The following is a 27,069-nucleotide window of genomic DNA, read 5'->3' as shown; positions in this document are numbered from 1 at the left end:
ACCCTTGCGTCTTTACTCGTTCCCACTTAAAATCCTTTTTCTCGGAAGAGTTTACAACCCTGCCGGCCAAGGCTCGGGTTTCGCGTTTACAATTATTCCCTTCGTACATCTTCTGCCTATTTCACCCCTTTCTTCGTTCATTCCTCCTTTCCTAGTCGCGATTCCGCCGGCCTGTTTCACCGTGAAAACACACCCTTGCCCTGCCCCTTGGCCCTTGTTTCCCCGGCTTCACAGCCTCCTCGCTCGCCAAGTTGAAAATCCTAATGAGATCTTGAAAGTCTGAGATCTGATATTCAGCCCGTTTACCTTACTTTGTTTGCAGTTGCAGCTCCACGAAATCATTGCAGCACGACTAGCAACGGCTTTCCTTACCTGGCACGATATATATATATATTTGCAAATGAATCGAGAAATACGAATAAAATCCTTGAAGGGAAACGGTGACATTGTAAAGTTCAGCGGTTTCTGATTTAACGTTGCTCGTGGTTGCTGTGTGGTTGCTCGATGAAAAATCTATGAAAGTATTTACAGCGAGCGTAGAAATTTCAAAGATGAAATTTAAATATCGAGGAACTTTGTTCAGAGAGTAATGGAGTGGACAAAACATGAAAACGATTTTATAGAAATGGCGTATGCAGTGTAGAAATAACCAGAAAGATGACGATATGAATTTATGAATGATTTAGACAGACTTGGAAATTACATAGCGAAATAATACAAGAATAAATGTGAATGTTTTCGCGATGTGATTTATTTTTACTTAAAAACCAAATAGAAGTTTGTAGAATAACCAATTGTCATATCGATATACGTTGTTGATAGATACAAGGCGTTATCGATAAGAACCAAGATGGTGTTAAGAGCGCGAGACACGATCTGGAAAGCAAACGTTATTCCTGTTTTGCAATTCTACTCATTCGCCGTTTTTTTCAACTTTATCTCGCCCTTCTATTTCTCTCTCTATTCTCGGTTTTTCTCGCGATCCTCTATCCCCAACAGCGAAGTCTCGAATTCTAGACACCGGTACTTTCCGAAGATCACGTCGTGGCAAGTGAAATCGAGCACTTCTTACTGGATGTGATATATTCACGAGGAATCAACGGAATTCGATGTGAATGTTCAACGCTTCGCGCTATCATCGGGACGTTGTTCCCGCCTCTAGTGATCGATAAATCCTGCTTTCGTCACATTATTGAAAGCTGCTTTCATCTCTCTCAGTGTTTCTTACCATTTTCTCTCCTCGTATCATTTCTAATCAAACTACATGCAGGACACCGTGTACGAAGTGATAAATTTTTTAATTATTTAAGCGTAGATGAATTATTAAACAGGGTTTTCGTGAAAATTGGCAAATTCCATATCAAATTTTAAATATGTTCCATGTCATTAAATTTGAAAATAATTCGGCTATTCTAGAAATAATTCTTCTCGTTAAACTTGAGTGACGCTCACGGATTTACCTAAATGACATTTCTAGCATTAAGTACAAAGATAATCTTTGTACTTATAATGATATATATTTCACGAAAATTCATACAGAAAACTCAGCAGTCGACTACATTTTTAGAGAAATATATAAAATAATAAATCTGAAATTACCATTCGACTGCGCATAACTGACATAAATATGACACGAAGTTAACTTTCACAGAAGATCCACGCACGTAATATAATTAGTGACAAGTTCCTGAAGTTCCTTAGTCGGAACAGGCTTGAAAAGTTACTGGTTTGTTCGAAATGTTCAAACGAATCAAATAGGGGGTCCAATAGTGTCAAAGTTACAAATGTCAAAGTCTCGTTACGGTGAACTTCGTAGAAACGGCCGAGCATCATCGTCGCGCCGTTTATAGTTTCATTCTGTCGCGCGTTTCATTCTGTCGAATACAACCAGAGAAATATATAGTTCAAAGTGTTACTCCTCTATTTAAGTAATATCTACTGCAGAACAAACATAACAAGACTTTATTTAAACTTATTGCACTCGTAAAGACTCGTAGTTTTGCTAACAGCACTGTGATGAAGCTTAACCTCGAAACCAACAGTAATGAGAAAATAATAGAAGAAAATATCGCTGCCGTAATTATTTTACGATAAGACATTTTGTTCTACGTAGGTATAAAGATGATACAGTAGACTTCCAGTTATCCACTTCCACTTTAACGTATGACATTCTGGAAATGGAAACAATTGACTAGCAGAAACATTGACACGTTCTATTTTCGTTTATATATTTATTATCGTTCGATTAAATATGCTTCTTATCATATATGTATATATATATATATAATGAATAATTGACCGTCTAAATGTTTTGGTGACATTTCCGAAATATTGTATACTTGTACTAAATATCTTGTTTCAAATTTACTGTACTATAACAATTATAATCAAGTCTCGTTACGACGTTAATGGAACCTCATAACGTTTCATATAAAGACGAATACTTTCGTGACAAATTGTACGTGAATGCTATCACTCCAGACAAATAAAATAAAATTCCAAACCCGTCGTAGAAATCTAAGTTCACAAATCTATTTAATCCATGATATATTATTTTATTTATTTGATCCGGTAAATTCAATTTTTCCAGTCCCTTTATATGTTTCTTTACGTACCGAAGTATAACGAGATGTCGGAAACAATATTAGATGCGACCCAGACAGATTCCGAATCATTTCGAGAACCGTTGGGGTATCCGGTGGCCCTGCGAGGGTCAACGCAGCCGATTACGAAACGAAGGACGGGGAAAAGGTGTCCCGGAGGGAGCTTATCGATCCACGTTAGGGAATCGTCCAATATGAGCTTGAATTACAGCGACGCTGTCCAAAGGACATCGAAAGTCCCGCCGTTTCTTACACGATTCGAGCGTGTACCGTGAAGCGTTTCCTCCCGCGGGGACAGAACGCCATTGCTTTTTCGTTAATTTGACACGAAACGTTGTCCTACCGTATCGGAAAGGTAAAGTCTCCCTGATATGGCTTGGCTATCGGCGTGCCGTGTCCTGGGGATTCCTCGGTAACCGTCCCTTCCTTGCAGTATCGCAGACAGTTTGAAAAGCATGAACATTTACTCGACATGGATGGTTACTGTTAGGAACATCCGAATGGACAAACTTTATGAGATGAAACATTTCGTATTTTTTTGGCTATTTCAGATTTGGAGTTCCTGTTCGGTTTGATTCGTCTTACTCTGCTTGCTGATTATTTTTTTTAACTAACATTATTTATGGCTAGAAGGAAATGAAACAATTAATAGAAAGACGAATACAATAATACAATAACACCGAGAAGCAAGATTTATTGTAGGAATCTTTAGAAAATAAATAAGGCTTTTCTCTGTATACATCAACAAGAATTTATGATTCCCTTTAATTCTTTCGAAAAAATTTGAAAAGATCTGAAAATAGGAAGAAGTTAGGATGATTAATCGTTAGTTTAGGGATTGTGTGATTCGTGATGGGGAATGATTTATCAGAAATTTTACTCTAATAAATATGACTGGAACTTTTTCTATGCTCATAGAATTCCCAATCTATAAATTTCTTGCAAGCTTAGAAACAAGTATGTACTTTGTAACGGGAAAACTTTCTTTTATTTTATGGTCCAAGATATCTCGAGACACGAACTTGAGAGCAACTCGAGCAGTAACGAATATAATATAAAGAAGGAACGAATAAAAGTTGGCCGAGAACCAGTAAGATACATGTACATATGTATCGTGACAAGTGAAAAACTTGAAAATCCATTATTCATCGACTGTTCGAGTTAAGAAAATGTCGGTAATGGCCCTGCAAGTGAGTCGCTACTTCGATAGAGTAGCTGCTTCACTTATGTATACGATGGATATCGATGGTACCTACGGCCGATGCAACTCGCAGAAATCGTATCAACTTTTATATTGTCATTTGTGTCGAGAAATGTTTCCCAGATACGATGCAGCATATTACGGCTCCTGAACGAGCCTGCGAATCTAAGAACATTTGGAGCAAAGTTGTACGACGATTCATCGTCCGAATGCGACAGCTTTATTATCCTCATCCTCCGTTATCATCCTCAATTTTTAAATTCTATTGTAATTTATTTTAAGTTGAAAATGTGAGTGTTTTCCGTTACGCGATCAAAACCGAATATAGGCCAAATATTGTTTCACATTAAAGGTGGAAAAATATTAGCGAATTTATTTAAATCGTGCATATATTTGTTGACAGATTCTACAAACTTAGAAGATCAACAATCAAAGCAATCGTTTTTAAGAAACCGAATCCAAAGGTGTAACACTTAATACGAAGATAAATCTGCAAATCGTGGGTTGGATCATCGTATTGTGACATAGATGAAAATTACACCATAGTGAGCGTAGTATCTGTTTCGAATGGTATCTATCCTCCCCTTTACGGCAACGTAAACTTTCATACCGCAACAATCGCACTGAATCATTATAGACCAACGAAAATTGTATATACAGTGGCTCACGAAAGTATTCGAACGCTTACACTTAAACATATCAATTAATAAAATGAGGTGTACTAAACTAATTTGTTAAAACAATTTGGTATCTATAGCGACGGGAAAGTCTCAAGATTACATCAGTAAAATCTGAAAACGATTCAATAATATAAACAGGAGTAATTTTACATTTATTAAAAACATTCATGATAAGTGTCTCACAAAAGTATTCGAACTCTGTAACACTGTTGATAGTTTTTCATCTTCCTTTGCACCGAACGTAAACATCATTGCTAAATGAAAATATTGGTACGTTCATTTGATATTAGGATATCGTTTCGGTAACAGTAACGTAAAAGTGTGCACAATAGTATTTAAAATGAATACCAAAAAGTCTGAAACAAAAAAGTGTGAAAGAGAAATAATATTCTGATTACATGAGGACGGCAAATCATATAATTTTTTATAATCTTATAAAAAAGTCAAAGAATAAGGGAATACTTGCAAACAAAGCTCGATCAGGTCGACCAAAAAAATTGGCTGGAAGAGAGGAGAGAGTTATCATTCGCGAATTAAAAAAGATTCTACTACATCCGCTCCTCAACTCGCAAGTACGATAGCTGATATGTTTCATAAAGAAATTCACCCGGAATTATGTCGATAAAATTTACGAAAAAATAATTTTTATGGCAGAGTACCGTGAAAAAAGTCATATATTAATGCGGTAAATCATAAAAGAAGATTGATTTTTGTAAAAACCTATATTAATAAATATAATTCTTTTTGGGACAAAGTCATCTTTTCGGACGAGTCAAAGTTTATCATTTTTGGCTCAGATGGTCAAAATTATGTGTAGAGAAAACCAAATACGGAATTAGAAATTCGACATTTACATCAGTGAAACATGGAGGTGGATCGTTCATGGTGTGGGGGTGCATGGCTGCCAGTGGCACCGAAATTTTGATATTTACTGATAGAATACTTGATAAATATAAGTATTCGAATATTTTAAAAAATAATCTTAAGGAAAGTGTCCGTAAATTAGGATTATTGGAAGATTTCCACTTCCAACAAGATAATGATCCTAAGCATACTACTACAATTGTAAAAGAATGGATCGTATATAATACACCACACATGTTAATTACTCCATCGCAAAGTCTAGACATAAATCCAATTGAAAATTTATGGGCTGAAATGGGAAAAAGATTAAATAAATTTCAGATAATCTCAAAGCAAGCACTGAAAGATAAAATTATAGAAATATGGAACTCCGTTGAGTGTAGTTTTACAAAATCATTGGTTTACATGGAACGTCGATTCAGACACACTATTGCTGCTAAAGGTGGTCCAACAAAATATTAATATTAAATAATTTAAATACTTTTGCGAGTCACTTACAGTGCGTGTTTCTAATAAATGTATCATGACTTCTACTTAAGTTTTTGAATCCTTTTCAAATTTTGCTGACATTATCTGAAGACTTCTATCTTCCTATTGACATCTGCTTGTCTAGGCAAATTACTTTAATGTACATTCTTTCGGCCATTTAAGTTTGTATATGTAAGCGTTCGAATACTTTCGTGAGCCACTGTATATATATATAGTCTAATATATAAATTCGAAATTTCCCTTGAATCTTTCACTTTTGACTGAATTTCGCGTTTTAATAATTACAAGCGTTTCGCCGACTCGCAATCAGCCAACAAAGACTACAGCTCTACCAAATTCTATCTCGGATTCTCGTCTTTTCGCAAACGTAAACTTTCATGTCATCATCGTTTCACTCTTCCGCTATAAGAATGCACACGTACGCTAGGGGGAAGTACTTACGTTCAAGCGTTATTATGCACTGAAACCAATGTACCCGGGCAACTTCGTGCATTTGTAGACCTCGAGCACTTTCCATTCAATGTGCGCTCCAGACGAAAGAGTTAAATGATCTTCTCCATAGAAATGAAATTCGCGACTGTTAAAACATTTTATCTTTCCACTCTCGAATTATTGTACGAAGTGAGTCGAGCTGATGTGGCGAGTTATATTCTTCGTTTAACTAGAAAGAAATAGTTGAACAGTTGAATAATTTTTCTATGACCTCGTTGTTTTTTTTATAACTATAATTACGCATTTAAAAAGAATAAATATACATAGTAAATACTATGGTCGAAGTATAAATGTAGTCTAAAGATATGTAAATTTATCGTAGATTTTCGTTCAGTTAGTAAACAGATTTATTACTATAAAGTCATATATTATGCTCTTGTCTTCTAACGCCAGGGCTTCCTGTAAGAATTCTCCATCAAGATATGTTAGAAGTTTATAATATGGAAGAAGAATGATATACGAATGGAGATATGAGCAATATATCTGTTACGTTACAAGTGGATAGATCGCAAATCCACAATGTATATGTATACTTTGGGATTTAAATCAGCTTCTACCGGTAAGCATTTGAGATAGAGAACGATTTATTCTTAGGAACAAAGGGATCAAAAATATTTAATGTAATTCAAGTAACTATAACGTTATTCCATACGAAACATAAGAAATTTTAATTCTTACATTAAAAAGAGTAAAGATATTTTTTAATCTTCTAAACTCGAACTATACGGAACTAATATTCTTGAGAATTTTATATCGTTTCAAAGAATACCAAAAGATCGAAAGAACAGCATTAAACACAGATTGTCTTAATAAGACGCGGTCAAAGCAAGCCAATTCTTATCAAGAGTTTCGCCGAGCGAAAAGCACGCACGGTATCCGACGATATCACTTAGATTGCTGGATTCCGATCACGTATCAATCCGTGATTACTCGACTTAAATGCCGCTTTTCTAAACTCGTTCTAGAAGCACCCAGCATCCTTGCAAAAATTTAAAAAAAGGTAAAGAGAAACTACATAGAATCGAGTAATAGCAAACACAATGGAAAATATGGTACTACAAATAATATAATAATTTGTAAAGTTTCTAACGATTCTCTAATTGTTCATCATATTCATGTTTTGCTATAAGTACCTTAATAGCCATAAAAGAAGGTGTATGTGAAAGATTATCGTAATTATAATCTCATCGAGGTTCGCTTCCAAAGAGTATTTTAGGATGAAAGGCGAATTAAATAAGTACATTTGCCTAAGTAATCGATCAGTTTTGTGATACGTATTGCGACTGCTATGGTAATAATCGTCGCTAACAGATCGGTTTCGAATTATTCTCCGATCTGCCAACATTATACCAGAGCTGCCATTATTGGCCATCTCATCGATGTCTTTTGCGTTATTCATCGACAGGATGCGTTATGTGAAGCAATTCTTATTCCCCTTTGATTCGCTTCAATGGTGTAATCTGATCATTTTCATGTCCATCGTCCAAAGAGAGGTTTTGTAAAGCGACTATCTGTTGGAATTTTTAAAAGCCCGTTCTCAAACGTTCCATTTAATACTTATTTCTGGCATCGAAAAGATCAACAAATTTTAGCGATAAAAAATAGATATTCGCTGATCAGCTTCTTCTTTTGAATGGGACATTTTTTAATAGGTTTAAAGCTTTATAAAATTTTTGGATACCCACAACATAAAATTGTATCGCGTTATTCAATTTATATGAAACTTATAACAGGACTAATTTCGCTATAACATATGATTATGCTTTCCTGTTACATCGCTTCGTTAAGCAGAAAAATATTTTTGTAGGGTACAGAATAAGCGATGCACGAGTTCATATTTTTTATGCAGTTCTCTATGTTCAATATTAAACGAGGAAGAAAGGAACAAAAACTAGGATACGCGTATTCGTTAGATTTTTCAGCAACAACGCATCTATTCAAGTCTCAAGTTTCAGATACAATATACCATAGTTGCGTTGTGTTTTAATAACACTACACGAACATATTTTGCACGGGAGCTGTCGTTAAACAAACACATTGGTTAGAAAATTGTGAAAAATAACTGTCTCGTATATCAGGAATAGGAGAACATAAAAATTTGTTAGTGCTAAATTTGCTTCGAGGAAGCGGCGATTCAACGGATTTTACCTGGCTATTTCCTGATAAGCTTACTATTAGGATTCCCCTGATACGATCTCGCGAAGAAACTTTTTCTCAAATTAAAACCGGCTGGTTAGCGAATTCGATAAAAGCACGAATCACGCTAATAGAGTAATTGAAATAAAAATGAAATCCAACGTCTCTGACAAAGGTAGAAACTTCCTTTCTTTTCTCTTCTCTTCGAATAAATAATGGATTTCTATTAACTTTAACCTTATTCAAATATATCTTGCTATATTTGCGTCGTTTTAGAAAAAATACCGAACGATTTGGCATGAATGTTCGAAAAGTCAGAAAGAAATGTAATATAAGAATATTGATTTATCAAGTTGAGCAATTTCAACCGCAACACACCGTTTTTCATTTCGATAAGTAGCCGGGCCCTCCAAACATTGTTCTCGAAACAGCATTCTAATATATGGGCCAGCCGGCAGAAAGCTACTAAAGCAAATGTTTTATTCATAAAACGTTGATGTGATATAGCACCGGGAGGAATATCACGCGGCTTTGTTTGTATTCCATTCCATATTACCCAACCTTCCTATTATGTGAAAATGATACAGCACCGTCTATATCGAATACGCAGATATTGCGTTGTATCGATAACCGACCGCGCACATTATGCGATCTTTTCAGATTTGCAATCAGAGGGTGATTTCTTGAAAGGTCGCTTCGTGAAACGGCGCGACACTCCTCAAGGGCTGGCCTATCAGAGAATCGTGCAAACTTTAAGTTCATAAAGTGACATTTAAGTTCTTAACGACTGTCATAACCTGGAAAAAGTAGCTTCCGCGGAATCTGCTACAAGTACTATTGGAGTACAAAAATATTCGAATATAGTAGGAATTGCGGAATTTAAGTGGTGCGAGTCAAGAATTACTGAAACAGAGTAGTAAATATTTTTTTTTTTTTTTTTATTTATTAGAATATTTACAATCAATTCTCGTTGAGAATTTTCAGTAACTTAATTTGGCGTGATACAATGACATGGATTATAATAGTTTTATAGTTTACCTCAAGATACCTACAGTCAAAGATGAAATACACAAGTCCAGAAGCAGATATAACACAAGAGTCAACAACCACCACAACCCACTAGTCACCCAACTACTGGACACGACGGACCAGATCCGCAGACTAAAAAGAAAATACCCTCTAGATTAAATCCTTAGTTTCTACTAGAGTAGTAAATATGAGCGAACAAATAGCCAAGCAAATCTGAGTCATTTTTATCGTTTATAAGAAGTAAATATTTTAAATAAGCTTAATGATTTCGAAGTGACATTTACAAATGTTAGAATATTCTCTGAATGTTTTTATTTTTAATTTATTAGTTTTCCATCGTGTATCCACATAATCATAAAAAGCTCAAAGCACAACCTCATTTAACAAGAAAGGGGCGAGACAATTTCTTAACAAGAGGAAAGACAATGTGTATAAATAAAAGATTGATTAAGAAACTCAATCAAGCGTGGAAGATGTAGAATATTATCGATAAATCTACATCGCTCTACGCCTTTCATATTTATATCGCTTAGTGGAGCATAACGACAGGTGACGTATATTAATAGATTATTCATCTTTCCACTCTTTCTATTTCCAAACAATTCGCAATTACGGGCGTAAAATATATATACCTACTTTAATCGAGAAAAATTGAACCGCAGACTTCTTTTGGTAATTTATTAACACCAATAAAGTCAAATTATATACGTTTTTAGTTTTATTTTCGTCGAAACTGCAGAGAAACCGATGCTGTCGTGATGGTAACGTGATAACGTGCAAACATGTAATCGTTAATTACAAGCCGAGAAGTGGCTGCCGAATATCAGAAGCTCGCGACGTCGAAACGTCTTGTTAAAGCCAGGAGAAATTCTAGTTTGAATCGAGTAGTCGTATCAGATCGAAGCAATTCAATCGTGCGAAATTGAAAAGCACGGAAGAGCATGAATCACCGTGCATTGAATCAGATCGAATGAGTTCGGATGTGTTCCGATCGGAAAAATCGAATCTCTAGGGGAAATGCTGCGATTACACACTTGCTTGCGACAATAGGGAGCGAGAACAAATCAATATACGTTTCTCAGAGCTCTCACGCTGTTTTCCACGCTGCGTTCCCCTTTAAAAAACATTCGAAACTCATACGGAGAAACTCGTTTTAAAGGACGTAGTAATAGCATCGATGAGGACTTAAAAGTCAAATGCATAAAATGAAAGACGAAGATTTAAAAAATATCTGTCTAATGCAATACGGAGGGTAAGCCCTGTTATTTAATTACATCTTTATAAAACGATTAATTATCAAATAAATGAAAAGAGTTTCGATTAAAGATAATTCAATTAAAGATCACTTTTCCTGCAAGAAGCGGCAACAACGCGACCAAAATAAAATTATTCCACGTTCTGAAGACGTTGTTCAACGTGGATACGAAATTTAACGATAAATTTTTAATATCATTAACAGAGCAAACACTTATCGAGTGTATTATGGTACTTAATACAGCGTAGATACATAAAACACGATTCGGGTTAATTAACATGAATTGCGTTCGAGAGTCTCAAACGTGCAGTTCGATTGCACGCGTTTAGAACAAGCTAATGTTTCAGAAGCATCCATTCATGTAATCCGGCAATGAATGGAAATTGTGCTCATCCAACCAACGTGTTCATTTTAATCGTTCGTGTTTAGGATCTACAAAATTTGTTCTTCAACAAAGAATGTCGAGAAAATGGTGGAAAGTTTGAAAACTATGTATGTATGTAAAATAGTTTGTGTTAATCGAAGGAAATATTCAGTCGTTCAAGAAATAAAGCTTAAACGCGGTTTGTATCCATAAAAATTTGCACAATGCGATAATTATAATTCAGAGGAACGAAAGTAGAAAAGTTTAGAGTTAATTAACGTCCCCAATTAATACTTAGGTTTCCAGCATGCAATGGAGAAATTCAGTTTTTATAAATCAGGATGCCAGAAAGCTGAGTCTCGTATCAACTGAGAGAAATCGTTTTCTATCGCGGCGAAATAAGTTGAACGCCGCACAGGCTTTAGGTTTCCAAGATAAATGGAAAAATAAGTGTCTCGATTCGAAGTTCATTGTCCGCGCGGCCAAGGAATGGTAGGAAAGAGAGAAAAGGAACCGACGAAACGATAAAAGAGTCCGGTACAAAGTGGCAGAAAGGAGTAGGTGTACCGTCTTACACAATGAATAATTGATGAGAAATTCGACTTGGGATTTTAGTAAATAATTTATCGCGAACACCATCGTAAAATTATTCCAAAGTTTCTCTCCTTCGAAAAGGACACGATCGACCACCGTGCAGAGAACTTTCTTTTGTTTCCACGCGAATAGTCCACGGAGTAAACTTAACCGAAATAAGCGAAGTTTATTGTTTGTCGGAGTAACGAGCAAGAACGCGAGGAAAAAGAATTAAGGGGAACGTGCAGAACACATTGCGACTAAAGTTTCTTCTGAACTAATTTAGACTTATTGTCCTATAATATATTTTCATATAATACATTTTTTAACGAATGGTAGGTAAATTCATTAGAGAGAATAAAAATCGCACTGCCATCGACCACTGTGAATTTTCCCTATGAATGTTATCCTGTTATCGTCCACTAGTTAATAAATGCTCCTTGAACGAATTTTATCGCCTGTCTGGAAACAACGATGAAAAGACTTTTCATAATTGCTATCGTGAGCAACATTTACAGGCGCGTAATCGAGCTGCCGATAAAATTGATTCTTGCCTCAAGAGCCTTCAATACACGATATCATCGTTCGATCGTGACACAAGCTGCCCTGCCATAATTCCTTAATCGAAACGTCGATAAACAATCATACCTTTCGAAAGAACAAAAGTAAACACGTAAAGAAAAGAGGGGAGGAAAGAAGACAACAAAGAAGAGGAACGAAGGGGGAGAAATAGCCGGTAATTATTTAACGTCACGATCCACTAAAAGGATTCTTGCGAAGGCGAGACGCGCTGGCCAGAAATTATCGCGTAAAGAGCGCTATTTACAGGTAGAGAAAGAAACAGCTCGGAATGAAGAATAAGAATAGAGTGAAAGTGGAGTGCAGGCCAGGGATGTGGGGGGTGCAGTAAAGAGGAAGGTGCGCGTGCCTCCATTTTAGAGGATAAACCGAAAGATAAAAGTGTCCCGACCGGAAGTTCGTGTCTATCCCCCCCCCCCCCCGAGGGGCTGGCGAACGACAAAGGGAGAAGCACGAGAGAAAAAAAGGAGACTATCATCGAGGCGTTTGTTGGCGTGAAGAAGAGAGAAAAACGGAAGGGAAGGAGAAGGAAAGGAAGAAAGAAAGAAAGAAAGAGAGGAAGGAAGGAAGGAAGGAAGGAAGGAAGGAAGGAAGGAAGGAAGAGACCGGTATAAAGTAACGCGAAACAGTGCTGCATTATTCACAGCATGAATTATTGATGAGCGTCGCGTAAAATATGAACGCTGGCGAGTCGTTATCAACGCCAGCGCAGCTCGTGCTTCCTCGTCGTCCCCTCTTTCTGTGGCCACGCGCGCGCGAGCGCGAGTGAGCACGCGAGTACGAGTTCGTGTACAGCTTCCTTTTCCTTTTTCAACCCTCTCGGTGTACGTCTCGACACACGAACGGAACGAACTCGGGAAGACCGTTTTTCCGTGGCTGCTGCACACGGTTGCGAACGAACAAATGGGATGAGACAGACGACACCGCACATATTGTATTACGTCATATTCTCTGCTAGCCGGGGATCATGCTCTCGTTATTCCTTGGCCTGGTTGCATTTTACGTTCGCCCATTTCCACTCCCGTTCTCCGGACCTCCACCTGTCTCTCCTAACCGAAGCGTTGATAGCGAACGCCGCCGTCTCAACTCCGCCACCATCTCCGCCTCGCTTTCTGACTCCTGTCTTCGCGTCAACCGTTTTGTTTTTACACCTCTTCTGAATTACCTACCACCGTCTTTGGCTGGCTCTTCGAGATGCCTGGACATTTTAGTTTGAGGAAATTTTCACGAAAACTGCTCAGCTAGTGACATTTGCCCAGAAATAGTCGAAGACTCGACAAGGTTTCGTCGTTAATTTAAAATATATATATCGATCGTTTATTTTCCTCACAAGTATTAATCTGCTGACGATATTTCAGACGAAAAATGGGATAAGATAGATTTACATTTGGCCGACGGCGCGATCGCCTGCGAAAGTGCATTTTTGCAGCGTCAGTCCTGTGCCTGAACGCGGACATACTTTCGCGTTTAGAAAGCTCCCCATCGACCTTCCGGAATACTGAAGCTGTCTCGAAGAGGCGGGTTTCGTCTCGTAGGTGGCTCGTCGAGAATGTTCACACGTTATCGTAGTGTTGGAAGGAGAGTCTTCTAATTTGGAAAATTGCTCGCTAGATCGTCTGGCTCGTTCTACCTGGCCCGGGGAATTATTTATGCTCCTCGAAATTGGTAATATGTCCTTACTTTACATACCTCGCACTTCTCTCCCTCCCTATTCTACCCTCTAATACCACGGGTAATGTTATATTACGTATTCGTTCCACCCCCGTCGCAATTCTATCCCCGCAACGTCGTCGCGTTTTTATTGGGGCGCGTCCGCGCCTTTTCAGCCCGAGCGAAAATGCTTTTTTGACGTTACGCTTCGATATAGATTCAATTCGACCTCTCATTTTTGCTACTGGGGTTGCTGCTGTAAATTTTGGTTAAACGCGGAAATTCGTATGTACGAACAGGCAATTTTCTCTAAGTTTCACTATTGGGTATATGTGTATTCCGCGTAGTTTGTGGATGACACGAGGAAGTTTGTCTTTTGCTTTTTTAATACTTCGATAAGGTTCAGAGTAAATTGTTTTGTTTTTAAAGATCGAAATTAGGTTGGATTACGTACGAGAAATTAAAAAATGTTAAAGTTTATTGATGCATCGATTATTTGCAAATCGCTTAAACGATATTGTCAGTAAATTTGATTTATTTAATTGATAGTGTCTAAATAGATGAGCTGGCTTACTATAACTTTTACCAGATTTAGCAAGCAAACCTTGTACGATATCTGCAAAGTCCTTTACAAAAAGCGAAAAGAGCATTCGCATCAAGAAGATACTACAAAATATTCGAAATGTAAATCGAACTATTTCCTTCGGAAACGAGAATCGATTTCATTTTCATTGTCGCAAACAGAGACGAATCCTCTTGCTCCAGCTGCCAAAGTGAAATCAATTTATTAGTCAAAAGCATCGTGAATATAACGAGTCATCGCGAGGCATCACCTTTTCATTATATTTTCCGGATAAAGCGATCATAGATGGCCAAGGTAAACGTGCCTTCCAGCGCAATTTTCCCCTTCTGCATTTCCAATTACGCGGGGAGTTTATTAATTTTCGAAGATACCGCTTCGATGCTGGCTTCAAACGAAACTCTGTTCTTTCTCTGGGACAAAAACGAGAAAGAAGAGGAAAGAGGGATGATAAAAAAAGAAGAGAGATATAGATAAAAAGAAAGAGCGAAGCATTATCAGTAATAGAGAGAAAGTTTTGTCGAGACAACAAACGGCCAGTCCTCTCTCTCTCTCTCTCTCTATCTCTCTCTCATTATTTCTCACTCCCTTTCATCATTCTCTTATTAGTTTGCGTCCCGACTGTGTATCCCGACCTCCCACAACAGAGTCGTCCCTTCATCAACGCGGGATCGCTCATCCACGTAAATACGGCGTGAGAAAATCGTTTAAGCTCCCGTACGGAAGATCCTTTGCGTTCTTGTTTAAGCCGAGATAAAAGAAAATACTGGAGAAGACAACGACACCACTCGTAAATGCGCCTTTAATGGCGGTCGTGAAAGATTATCCCACCGACGGGGAGTCGTGTGTTTCGTTATTTATCGTCAATTACGCGCGCGTGTAAGTCTCTACGCCCACAAGGCTGGAAATAAGGAGAGAGGGCTGTCTTTAAAGTCTAAGTTTATTCAATTCGTTCCTCGTAAAACCGATACGGCGAACTATCTCCTGTCTTCCGATTCAATTATGGGCCCCCTCTATTCGCCGATGAATTATTAAAAACTCGTTCTTGTCGTCGCAAACTAGATAGCCGTGAAAAGTTCTTGCTTTACGGTTCGTGAGAAATATATATGTTTTTAATCAAACAACAGATATTATAGAAGATAAGTTTCGAAACAATAATTAGAATTATATAATTAGAATAGTATTTTTCTCTGTTAATACGCGATCATGGAAGGAATATCTTATCAACGGAACTCGAGCAGAATGTAGAGCAGATATGGAATTACTAGCATGAGATGCATTTCAAACCTATGTCATAACACATTTATCTCGTAACAAAAGCAACGAAAATTATAAGCTTTGTAGCGTCATTGTAAAATATCGATAGCAATCATTCTATCCTTATCATTCAAGTATTTCTTCGCCCATTTACTTATATGCGATCCACTCAGAATATCGATAAAACTATTGGTCCTCGGAAAAACCAGGGGCAGAAAATTTTCTATTCCGAATGCAACGATACAGAGTTTTATTACAATCAAGGAGATCAGTTCGGCGAGGCGGAAGCGAAACGGGAGAGACCGGATGACGATATAACCAGGAATGGTACGCGTCAGCTCGTCTAGAAGATCCGCGACGTCGACGACAACGACGCCGCGTGATCCTGAGGCGCCGATTCTCAGGGGCACGATATAATTTCATAATCAGAAAACGAACGAGCCAGGAAACGGTTTCTCCGATCGCACGTGAACATCCTTCCAAGTGCGATGCCGCGAGACGAGATCTCGTGTTAACCAGATACGTAGCAGGTAGGTATACAGTCCAGGATGGGAACACGGAATGAAACGGTTTCCGCCTGGTAAAGGAAACCGCATCCAACGATATTGCAAAACAGCCAAAAGGAATTCACGAATCTGCCGTTACCCCCCAAGGCTCGCATTATGACGCGATGCATAATGCAACGTGTGCACGCGGCCCCGTGCATCATACATAGCAATGTCGGATACGGATATGATTTCAAAAAGGATTTCCCTCTGTGTCTGTTTCTACGACCCTCTCTGTCTTTCTCCCGTTTCGACCGCAACCTTTCCTCCGCGATGTGTGGTGAGTATGTGTGTAGGTTTCGATAACGACGAATTTTGAATTACGATGGCTCGTACATAGCGCGTTAGCGAACACGAGCGAGCAACTTTTCATGTTTTCGTTTTACTTTCCCCTTTGATAGCGAACTTGAGACAAACTGACGACGACCGCTAAGACGCGGATTTTGCTGATACCGTTTTGTGAAATTTTAACGCGCTATTCGATAAACCGAGTACCCATGCACTGGGTTAGATTAATGGACCGATGAGAACGTGTTTAATGGATTCAGGCGATTTAAGGGTGCGAGGTGAATCGCCTGGAGGTGTAGCTTGAGAAACGTTTGTTGTATCTACAGCGCTAAAAATGTAGAAATGTTTTGCTGACAATTTTCGACATCTGTAGCGAAGTCATATTTCGATCAAATAATTTGACGATTTTCAGAATTGACTAATAAAGGTAGAAAATTTCAAACATATACAGCGATAGAAAGAAGGAAAAAAAGCTGAAAATGCAGAGGGTCTTGCTAAGGAGGTTAGTGAAAGGTTAGTGAAAAGAGAGTATTCTGATATAGAAAAGGATTATAAGGAAAATTAGAAACTGGTTGAGAGGAACATAAAAATGGAAGAAGTATAAGATAATAAAATAGTGGAGAGAATGGAGCACGTGACAGAAATACGGTTGGAGAAGAAAATTAAAGAATCTGAAAGGAGGAAATGTGTAATTCTAAAAAGCAACCGCGGATAACATTAGGAAGTAACAGCGACGCGAAAGGAGAGAATAAAAAAGCGAACGAAATGTGCAAGAAGATAGAAAGCGAGTTAAATAATACAACGGAAATTTCAATTGTTCCCTAAGAAAGAAAATGTATAAAGAAAGGTTTTATAAGAAAGAGCTTGATACAAAAGTTGTTTGAGATTAAAAAATGCGTCCTTAGCAAATTTAACAAGCGCCGTTACTGCGACTAAACATTAAAAGTATTAATACAATATTATTACAATATTTATTTTACGATTAACGAATCAACGAATTATTGTGTGAACACGGATAATTTTTAATATTATGGAAAATATCCCCCCCCCCTCACCTCAAAGAAAACAGTATTTTATATTATTCTCAAATTTATAGAATCAGAAAAATATTTTCCATTATTTCCTGGAAATTTCCAATTGTTAACAATAATTGCTCCTGTCTTCCATTTTGAAACGAAACAATTTTTTATTAAGTAACATTAAGGGAAGAAGTAGAATTATGTCTTGGAAGTACGTCTGCGTTGCATTTCCTAAAGTGGGTAAAAAAACTTGGAAAATAAAATTGCTGGCCGCACGCGTGACATTTCAGGCACCGAGTAAAAATGAGTACGTGAAGGGAATATCAAAACTTGTAAGCGAAATATCAAAAAAGCGAAAATTTCCTTCGTGACTCCGTGCCTGTAATACCGCGCACGGGACACTGAAAAATGACACGTCACTCAGCTTTAGATACTGACCTGTCACTGCTCATCCGATATTCGCACGCTTCGACCTTTTAACTTTTTCTCCAAAACTTACCCCGATTTTCAAATAACATATCATATACCGTACGCTTGATCTTCATAGAAGTTCTTTAAGAACTGTCAACTTATTTCATATGTGTCGGCCTATTAATTGAAATTGTTCAATTTTAATTTAACGAAAAATACTTACAATCCACATGCATGAGTAACATAACTAGGAGCACGTAGGCTTTGATATGTCGCAAGTAAATTATTTTAGTGCACATCGAAAGGTTAAACGCGTGGCAACACTTTCCTTGATGAACGATTTCTGAGTGTTGCGCTATTGACACAGTGAAACATATCTCCTCGAGACGAACGCTAAACGCAGTTTTAACGGTATTGGTGTCTCTTCTGCTTCCCCGTGCAATTCTCGTAGAAGAGGGTTGAGAATCGAGGAGCACAACAATGAAGAAGCAGAAGCAGAAAGAGAAACAGCGAGAAAGAGAGAGAGAGGGATAGCATAGCGCATACAGAAACGCGCGTGTTACGTTGCTTCGCTGTTTACACGCATTCCGTTCACCATTGATCCTCTTTGCACGAGGCTAGGGGTAGTTCGGTTCCCGTTCCCATCGCTCTTGGGATTGTTTATAAGACTTCCGCTAGCTGCCGCGCTTTTCAAAGCTCAGCCCTATCGTTCGTCTTTCTCCTTTCTTCCAGACCCTTAGTTCCCTCTCTTTCCTTCTTTCCTTCTTTCTCATTCTCTCGTACGATCTGCTTTTCTCCTTCTCCTGCTCTCTCACGTTGCAGCAACTGGATGCCAGACAACAAGGGAGATTGTATGTATTACCTCGCCTGTCTGCCGCACGCTTGCCCCGACTCTTCCCAATCTACTTTCGAATCTCGCCACGACCGATACAAGGCAGTACGCTCGCAATGCAATGCGATCAAATCGAACCCTCCTTGTATTCTGTCACGGACTTGAAATCCATACTATATATACAACTAACATCCCCTACATGTATGTATAGTTGCACGTACAGGGCATTTCACGCGTTATGAGTCAAATACGCAATAAATAAATATTCCTTTCGGTCAGTGAACGATTATTCATCTTGGAATTACATATTTTTAAATAATCATATTCACATCGACCTCTACATCCTCTGTTTGAGATATTTTTAAATCGACATAGTTGATCAGGAAAGATACAAAATGTATATAACTGACGTGAGAAACTGTAAGAAGGTACTGATCTCGATCGTTTGCTTATGAGAAGTTTATCAAGCATTGCTTGTTAGAATTTTCATACATTGCTTACAGTGATCCCAGGCTGTGATATATTTTAAATTGTAAGACATATTTTCGAAACAGTCTATACACACCACTACGCATCGCTACATATCGATGTAATTGTATAATTGATGAAAAATCTGTGGCGCGTGGTGTGTACACATGTTACGTTTATGGTGATCTTTCGTGCCTACGTTAGTCGTTTGGTCGTCGGTATAGAGACAACGTCCCTGAACCGCGGAAAATTTGATGGAACTCGACGCAGGCTAGTGAACCATCGCTTTTATCCACGTCGGTCGCGACATCGGGGATTGCATTGGTTAGGGTAGATATCGGCGAGATATGATGGATGACGTTCAATGATTTTCCGCGCGCGTTTCAATCGAATCGTTATTAAGTCGCCTGGAAAGAGATGCCGCGAATGATTCCCTGTCGTTTGCTTCTCTACGAGCTCCGGATTTTATCTGACGGCGATACGTTTGTGGCCGATGGTATTCTGTTCACCGATTCGAATTGTTTAATTTCGAAGATAGCTATGATATTTCAGAGATCTATTGTGTTTGAAGAGGAAGGTAATGGTTTTGCTACTTTTCTATTTTTTGAAGAGTTTGACAGGTTGATTTTATTATAACAGGTTGATTATATAGAACAGAATTCGTCCAATTCGTTTCATCATTTTTATCGATATTTTACTCGATTTCTTTCGTCCATATACAGTTCATAAAAATACCACAGAATATTTTTACGAATGTATCATATATGCTATATAAAACGTTTTAGGATTTTATTTACACTATACTGAGACCGGACTGCCATTGATTATATTGGTAAAATTTCAAATCAATCTGAGAATGGACATGTAGCTTAGCGGATATTTATTGCAAACGTATATTTAAAAAGAAATTAAAAGTATCCAGCATGAACAACCATCTCGGACTTTCTTTCAAACTTTAACGATATAATCATGATAATCGAATCTCATGACAATGTTAATGAAATATCAAAATAGTTTTTATAATAAAGTTCCTATAAATGCTCGAATGCTTTAAATTAATTTATTATTTGTATTATAAAAACCATTTTGAAATTTCATTAACATTGTTATGAGATTCGACTATTATGATTATATCGTTAAAGTTTGAAAGAAATCCGAGACCACTGCATATGTCGAAATTGTATTTAAAAATTTTTTAAAAATTACTGCATTCCGATATAATATCATGATAAAATATGCGCGAAGGCAAAATTAGATTATTCTTCTATTTTGCGGCGATTTTTAACAAAATTTTTCTCGATTTCGAGATAAAATGATTTTGTGCGTACGGGTAAACACAATCCTTTCATCTCTTTAATTAAAGCAGATATAAATAGAAGCTTTCGTGGTATTAACATAAATAATGCCTTAAGCGTGTCAGGCGTACTTGATAATGTCGAACGTTGATTTATAACCGTGAAACAAGTTTATCACGTCGCATTATCTAAATTTAATCATTCACAAGGTGTGCTAAATAGCGACCCATCCCAATCAAAGCGATGAAAATCGGGCTTAAACGCGAATCAATTAAACTCTCGTTGATAACATCTTTGAAACAACACGGATCTATAGCAATTTTCTTGTAAAGTATGTATGAATAACAGCTCGTTTCTTTCCTGAAATCAAAAGGTCGATATCACTTACTTTATGACATAGACAATTATATCGATCGATAACTTGCTACCATACTAAACGCTTTAAACAACGTATTCAATGAAAATAGATAAACGAATCAATAAACTTGTGTATTATTTGCGTTGTGGTAAGATGGTTTGCTTAACGTTAAATACATTAAGCGGGTTTCTCGTTGAATACATTAAAAAAAATTATTTAATTTAAAAAGACAAATTTGAATTTTATATATTTTCTACATGCATACCTACTACAAAAGGACGAATAATATACAAATTAAAAAATTACATTTCTTCCTCTAAATCATTCAACCTTTATCCTATACAATTTAGAAAACCAAAATAGTATAATAATTCTCTGAAACGTCATTTCAACGAACAATTATTTCGAGTATACGATAGACATTTTGTCTTTATCTCCGTTACTTTGTCAGTTATCGAAGTAACCAGTATCGTTAAACAGAACAAAAATCTTTGTCGAACTAGACATTTTCACCGATTTCGTATTCACCCGCAATATAATAAGATTTCCCCGATGTCGACGACGAGTTGGTGTCGTAACGGTGAAAGGGCTGCGACAATTTGTATTTATTTTTACGGCGTGACCTACGTGTAACAATATTTCAACATAATGACGCGCGCGTTTATTATTTAAATTATGCGCAAAAATCTGCGGCTAAGAAGCGCTAGCTTCGCCGGCATAATAATGAGCGTGTCGTTTGAAAAATCGCGCAAAACGCTGCTCTCTTCTCGTTTTTGCTTTCATTTGCGATATCTCATTTTGCGTTGCGTTTTAATTAGTCAATTATTGTCTCTATAGTCAAATAATAATAAATTAAATACATTGTCTGTTGCGATGCAATTGTACGTTTAAAGAAGAAAAGAGATTTTCAAATTGATCATCCAGAGAAAAAGTACAGACAAAAAGTGATCTAAAAATATAAGCGTATCGGGAAAGAAGTATAAAAGTATAAAAATATACAAAAATATCGGAAAAAATTATACGAAATGGAAGGAACAGCGATAATAAAAGAAACAAATTTTTCTCTCGATTGCGATTTCGTTACAACTCTCTGTATCTCGCTTTGTATAACTCAACAGGATTTCTAGGGAAATTCAATAATATTGTCGGTACGGTAAAGTAACAACAAGGGGTTGCAATTTTCTTTGTTGAATTTCTCTTTTTTTCCAACGTAATGTCATATTTCCAAGTAATTCTACTTTAACACCACGTTTCTTTGTCCTGTTACGAGGCATCTTATCTTGATATGTAATTTCGCCATTTCGTTCTTATAACGTTTCTCTTTTCAATCCCGTTTGTTGGTTAAAGAAATTCCGCCATAACAAACTCTTTAATTTGCATAACGAAATATGAAAATACCATGGCGCAGTTGAAAACATCAAACGAAACAACAATTAGAAGGTCTCTGCAGCTGATAAAACAATGTTGGGTCGAATGTTAGATTTTAAAGAACAGATGAAACTGGAAATGATAAAAACGTTCTATAATATATTCGACGATCTGTGTTTTTCTCCACTGAAAATATTTGCGAGTGGATAGTTCGCAAAATTTAAACATCTCGTGTGTGAACGTAAAAGATCATGTACAGGGTGTCTCAAACTTACAGAATAATAATTTAATTAACGAGGGATTACAGATATTAGATACTTAATACGTTTTTATTCGAAACATGCATGGAAACGAAGGTCCAGAGAAAATTATCCCATTTCACATTATAAATTCGTAGGTTCTCGTATTAGAGGTCTTCAATTCCATCGATTTTCGCTTTCTATTTAAGAAAAGAGTAAAAACAGAAAAGTATTGACGTATCTTCCAGAAATCGATTCAGAAAGTTGGACGAAATGCGCGGCGCTGCAATTCCGATTAGCCAGCCACAAGGGCGGTAACATATGGTCGTAGGGAGGAAAAAACGGCAACTCGTAACTTTAATTCGTTTAGATAGGGGTATATGTAGCCACGAAATGGCTCTCGGTCGGGAAGAAGTAAAACTCGCGGATGCGTTTTAAACTTGCTTGAAGGCCTTGTATTCGAGCCACCCTTAACGAACGTATACTTTCGCTTTTTTTTCTTTCTTTATTTCTTCTTCTCCTGTTCTTTTCTTTTCCAGCAAGCTCTCGCAGCTCCTCCTTTCTTTTCAGCTTCCTTCCATCGTCCCGAGAGGAGAAAGCAGTGCGCGGGACTTGACCCTTCGTGTCTGAGGAAACCCAATTGAGTTCTGAACCGCAGTTATCCGATTATCACTATATACGATATATTTGTATGGCTTGAGACGATGATAGCAAAGGCACATGCGTGTGTTGGTCTGCAGTGGTTAGGTTGCTTCAAGGTGGAGATACATTCCGCGAAAGGAAGCGAGCGATTAATCACGTTTTACTAGACTTCGAGCTGAGCCAACCAATTTGCCCGGAAAGGTCGTTGTTTTCAGATAAGAGGGCGAGAGAAAGGGGGAACGAGAGACAGCTAGTGTTCCCATGGAACAATCGACGAATCCGACCGTGATACGGAGTATGGACAAACAATCTTATCTACCGGCCAAGAGATAGGACTCTCAATTTCTACTCCTCTCTCCCTCACACTGTCTGTCTGTTTGTCTGTCTGTTTGTCTGTCTGTTTGTCTGTCTGTTTGTCTCCGTCTGTCTGTCTCTCTCTGTCTCTCTCTCTCTCTTGGTTCTTGCTGCTCCCTCCTTTTCTCTATGTTCCATGCTCTCGGTTCATGCTTCCATGTTCGAGTCGTTCTACGTTCCTCTCAACGACACCGATTCGAGACCCAAATCTCTTCTTGGATGGATCCTGTAGTTTCGGATATCTAGGTGAGAGCGACATCCTGTCGTGCCACATAGAAGGATACAGTTTATCGTTGTCAATGGCGCTGACTGATAAATATTGGCTGACGGGAGTATCGCCATGAAGCAAACAGGTGTTCCAGGTAGTGGTAATAAAAAGGAGAAGCTGCGACATTTTTTCGATATTACATTAGAGGTCGAAAGATTTGGCTGGTGAACATTTTTCGCAGGCATTTCTAATCTCTTCCATTACAATATCGATACACGGTGACAGGGACTGCCAAGATCAATTTAATAAAAGCATGAAGATAGTATACGCGTAGATAAACGTATAAAGTAGATAATAATGCAGAAGTGTTAAATTAAATTTGCAATGAATTTCATATTTTCTGAATTGTTGTATGTGAAGTAAAATGTACATTTTAAAAAGGCAAAATTTTAAAGGATCTAATAAAATGTAAAATCGGAAGTTCGTCCCAACGTGAGAAGAGAGGACTAGATAAAATAAATAAAATTTTTCGATGGATACATGCATCTGAATCAATGTGGCTTGATACGTAATGTGTAATTATAGAGGAACGGTGTGTGAAAAACTGATATACAATTAGAGAGAAAGAGAGAGGGCGTGAGAGACAATAAATGAGATCACATAAATCGCGTTATAACAATTTAGTTTAATTGCATTTAATAAATATTTCTTCCTCACGCTGTAAATATATCTACGATGAATTGAAAATTTTCAGCAGAAACATATTGAAAACGAATGAAAATTAGTTATTTCTGTACGATTCGTTTAAGAAGATTGCTCTTCTACGATCAAAAGGAAATCAAATAAAATTTGAAAATATTTTGTTCGTCGTTTTACCGCTACACTAATTTAGACTAACAATTGTAATCCACCGTTAGATTAATTGAAAATTCTGTTACGTCTATATGTACGATATCAAGCATAGAGCATCTTACGTCAACATCATATTGCAATCAGTGTTAGGACTGTTGAATTTATGGTCGACTAAATCCACAAATTACTACTATGCAAGTAGTTGGTCTAAATGCAACTCACAGCCGTAAACATAGATACTGGTATTTACGCCATACCAGGTCACGGTGGAGCTGTTCAGCAAGTCTAACGTTAATATTCGGACAAACCAAGATCGCTTTTCTTGCACGACAAATATGGTTACGTAATAATAATTCGGTATTGCGATCAAGTATTTGAAAGCTTAATGAGAAAAAGACAAACGATTATAGAACACGAGGAACGATATATCGCTGTTCAATTGCGATAGATACCTGTTCATTGTTAGCTATAGTTACATATCCAAGATGAATCGTATTATCCACATAATGGTTTAAACAAGAATAATTTCTTATCATCGAAAGTTTGGCCAGGTTTTCCAGCTAGTATTTAAAAAAATGCAGAAATAGATGCGCGCTTAACAAGATAGAAGATAAAAATACAAATGTTTTAAGCTGTAGCAACGTTGAGAATGGAAATGTGGATGAGAATTCGTAGTCTGCAACGAGGAACGTATTTGAGGAGAATGGCAATGCATTCTCGTTAGTCAAGCATAATTTAAACTGGATAATGGGTGATTGACGTCTGAACGAGGAAACTCTCTCAGCCATCCATCCCTACATCTGATTCCGATGTACAAACCTAATCACATTCGTAGGATAGGGGACGAGAGAATGAAAAGAACGAATAAAGTAGCTGCGAACAGCAGTTACCTGATTTTTGTATCTTTATCGATCATTTTTAAGTTTATACGCTTATTTTGCTATTTACTTTTCGCTTATCTTCAACGAATACCGTATTCGTTGTACTTTTTTCTGTGAATGTCGTATTATCAGCTACTTAGAAATACAAAAACGACAGTTCATCAATGGACGAATATTTACTGTATTCCTATCCAAAAGAGGAATTACGCTGCTGTAATAAAGACGCGAATAAATTATTATGGCTACAAAGTATTAAAAATATTGTACGAAAGAAGAGGCAGAAAGAATTTCAAAATTACGCAACAGAGTGATGATAATCTGATCGCCAACCACTCGTTAGAGCTTCTTAAGTTCATTCACTCGTACCGTTAATCCACGCTTTGTTCCATAGAATATCCGCGACACCGTTCCAGCAGACAAATCGCTGCTAAATTCTATTCTCCGTAAAGCTTGGCTACGCGCCAACGTATCCGACGCCATGCAACAAACTTATTTAATTATTTTTCAATCAAGAAAACCCGTTGTCGAGATGTGAACGGATGAGAGAACCAGTTACCCTAAACTTATTTAATTATTTCCTCTTTTACCTTGCACGACGACACTTGCTCGTGTGACGCAAAACGATACGTCGTTCGTAGTCAGTTACCATACCTATTTTTTCAGGTAATGTTATTCCGTTATGGGACGCCTCATATAGTACATAAATAGTCTCCAGATGTACTAAAAGATCGCATGCAGAACGGAGATAAACTATCCAGAGACACTGAGGAAATGGAAGAGAGAGAGAGAGAGAGAGAGAGAGAGAGGGAGAAGGAGTAATTTATTTTCTTCGTTTCTTCCGCAAATTAAACAGGTCGACCGAAAGAGCTCGATTCGAATTCCATAGGATCGGGTTGAATTCGTGCTAGAATTTCCGTGGAAGGGACAGAATCGAAGGATACGTCTGTAAGAATCGAAGGATCCAGTCGCAGAACCTGTACGTCTGGGTGAAGAGCGTAAGATTCGAGATTCGGAAACGGTAAATTAATTCGCGAACGACAAGCCCAGTCGGCATTGCTATCGGCCGTCGTTTCTCCCTCGGTTTCAGGGAATAAACATCAGCGGCAGAAGTTGACCGGCGACCGGGAACGACGTCGCTACGATGTCGGTTTCCAGGTCCCGGCGCATATCCGAAATTCGTTCAGCTAACCGTTCCCCCTTGGCTCGTGTTTGGCACCGGGCTTCCTACCTCGTTTCTCTACCTCCGTTGTATATCTGCATCGGACGTCGCGCGTCGCGCAACCACCGGGATTTCTACATTCGCTATATACCTAACTGTGTCGATCGCAATCCGCGAACTGCTGCGATGCGAATTGATATCTAATTCGGGTCCCGGTGATCTGCGAAATTAGCGGGCTAACTGCTTTTGCACCGGGGAACTCTCGGCCGATTGCGCTCCAATTTCGAGTTTACCGAGAACTGTTTGATGATTGACTTCGACGCCAGAATCGGGAAACATGCTCGATTCGCTTCGCCACAAGAAGTGTATTCTATTTCTGCTTCGTTTTCTTTTTCCTT

General features: G+C 37.8%; 1 protein-coding gene across 4 annotated transcripts in view; it reads right to left on the bottom strand.

Annotated features, from left to right (window-relative positions):
• LOC105666842 (lachesin) overlaps positions 1–27,069 on the bottom strand; it is a 224,584-nt gene that overhangs the window by 117,938 nt on the left and 79,577 nt on the right. The gene's annotated exons all lie outside the window — the stretch shown is intronic.

This window comes from Bombus terrestris, chromosome 2 (assembly GCF_910591885.1).
Source record: "Bombus terrestris chromosome 2, iyBomTerr1.2, whole genome shotgun sequence".
NCBI classification, from domain to species: Eukaryota; Metazoa; Arthropoda; class Insecta; order Hymenoptera; family Apidae; genus Bombus; species Bombus terrestris.
This window is presented reverse-complemented; position numbering and strand designations above follow the sequence as displayed.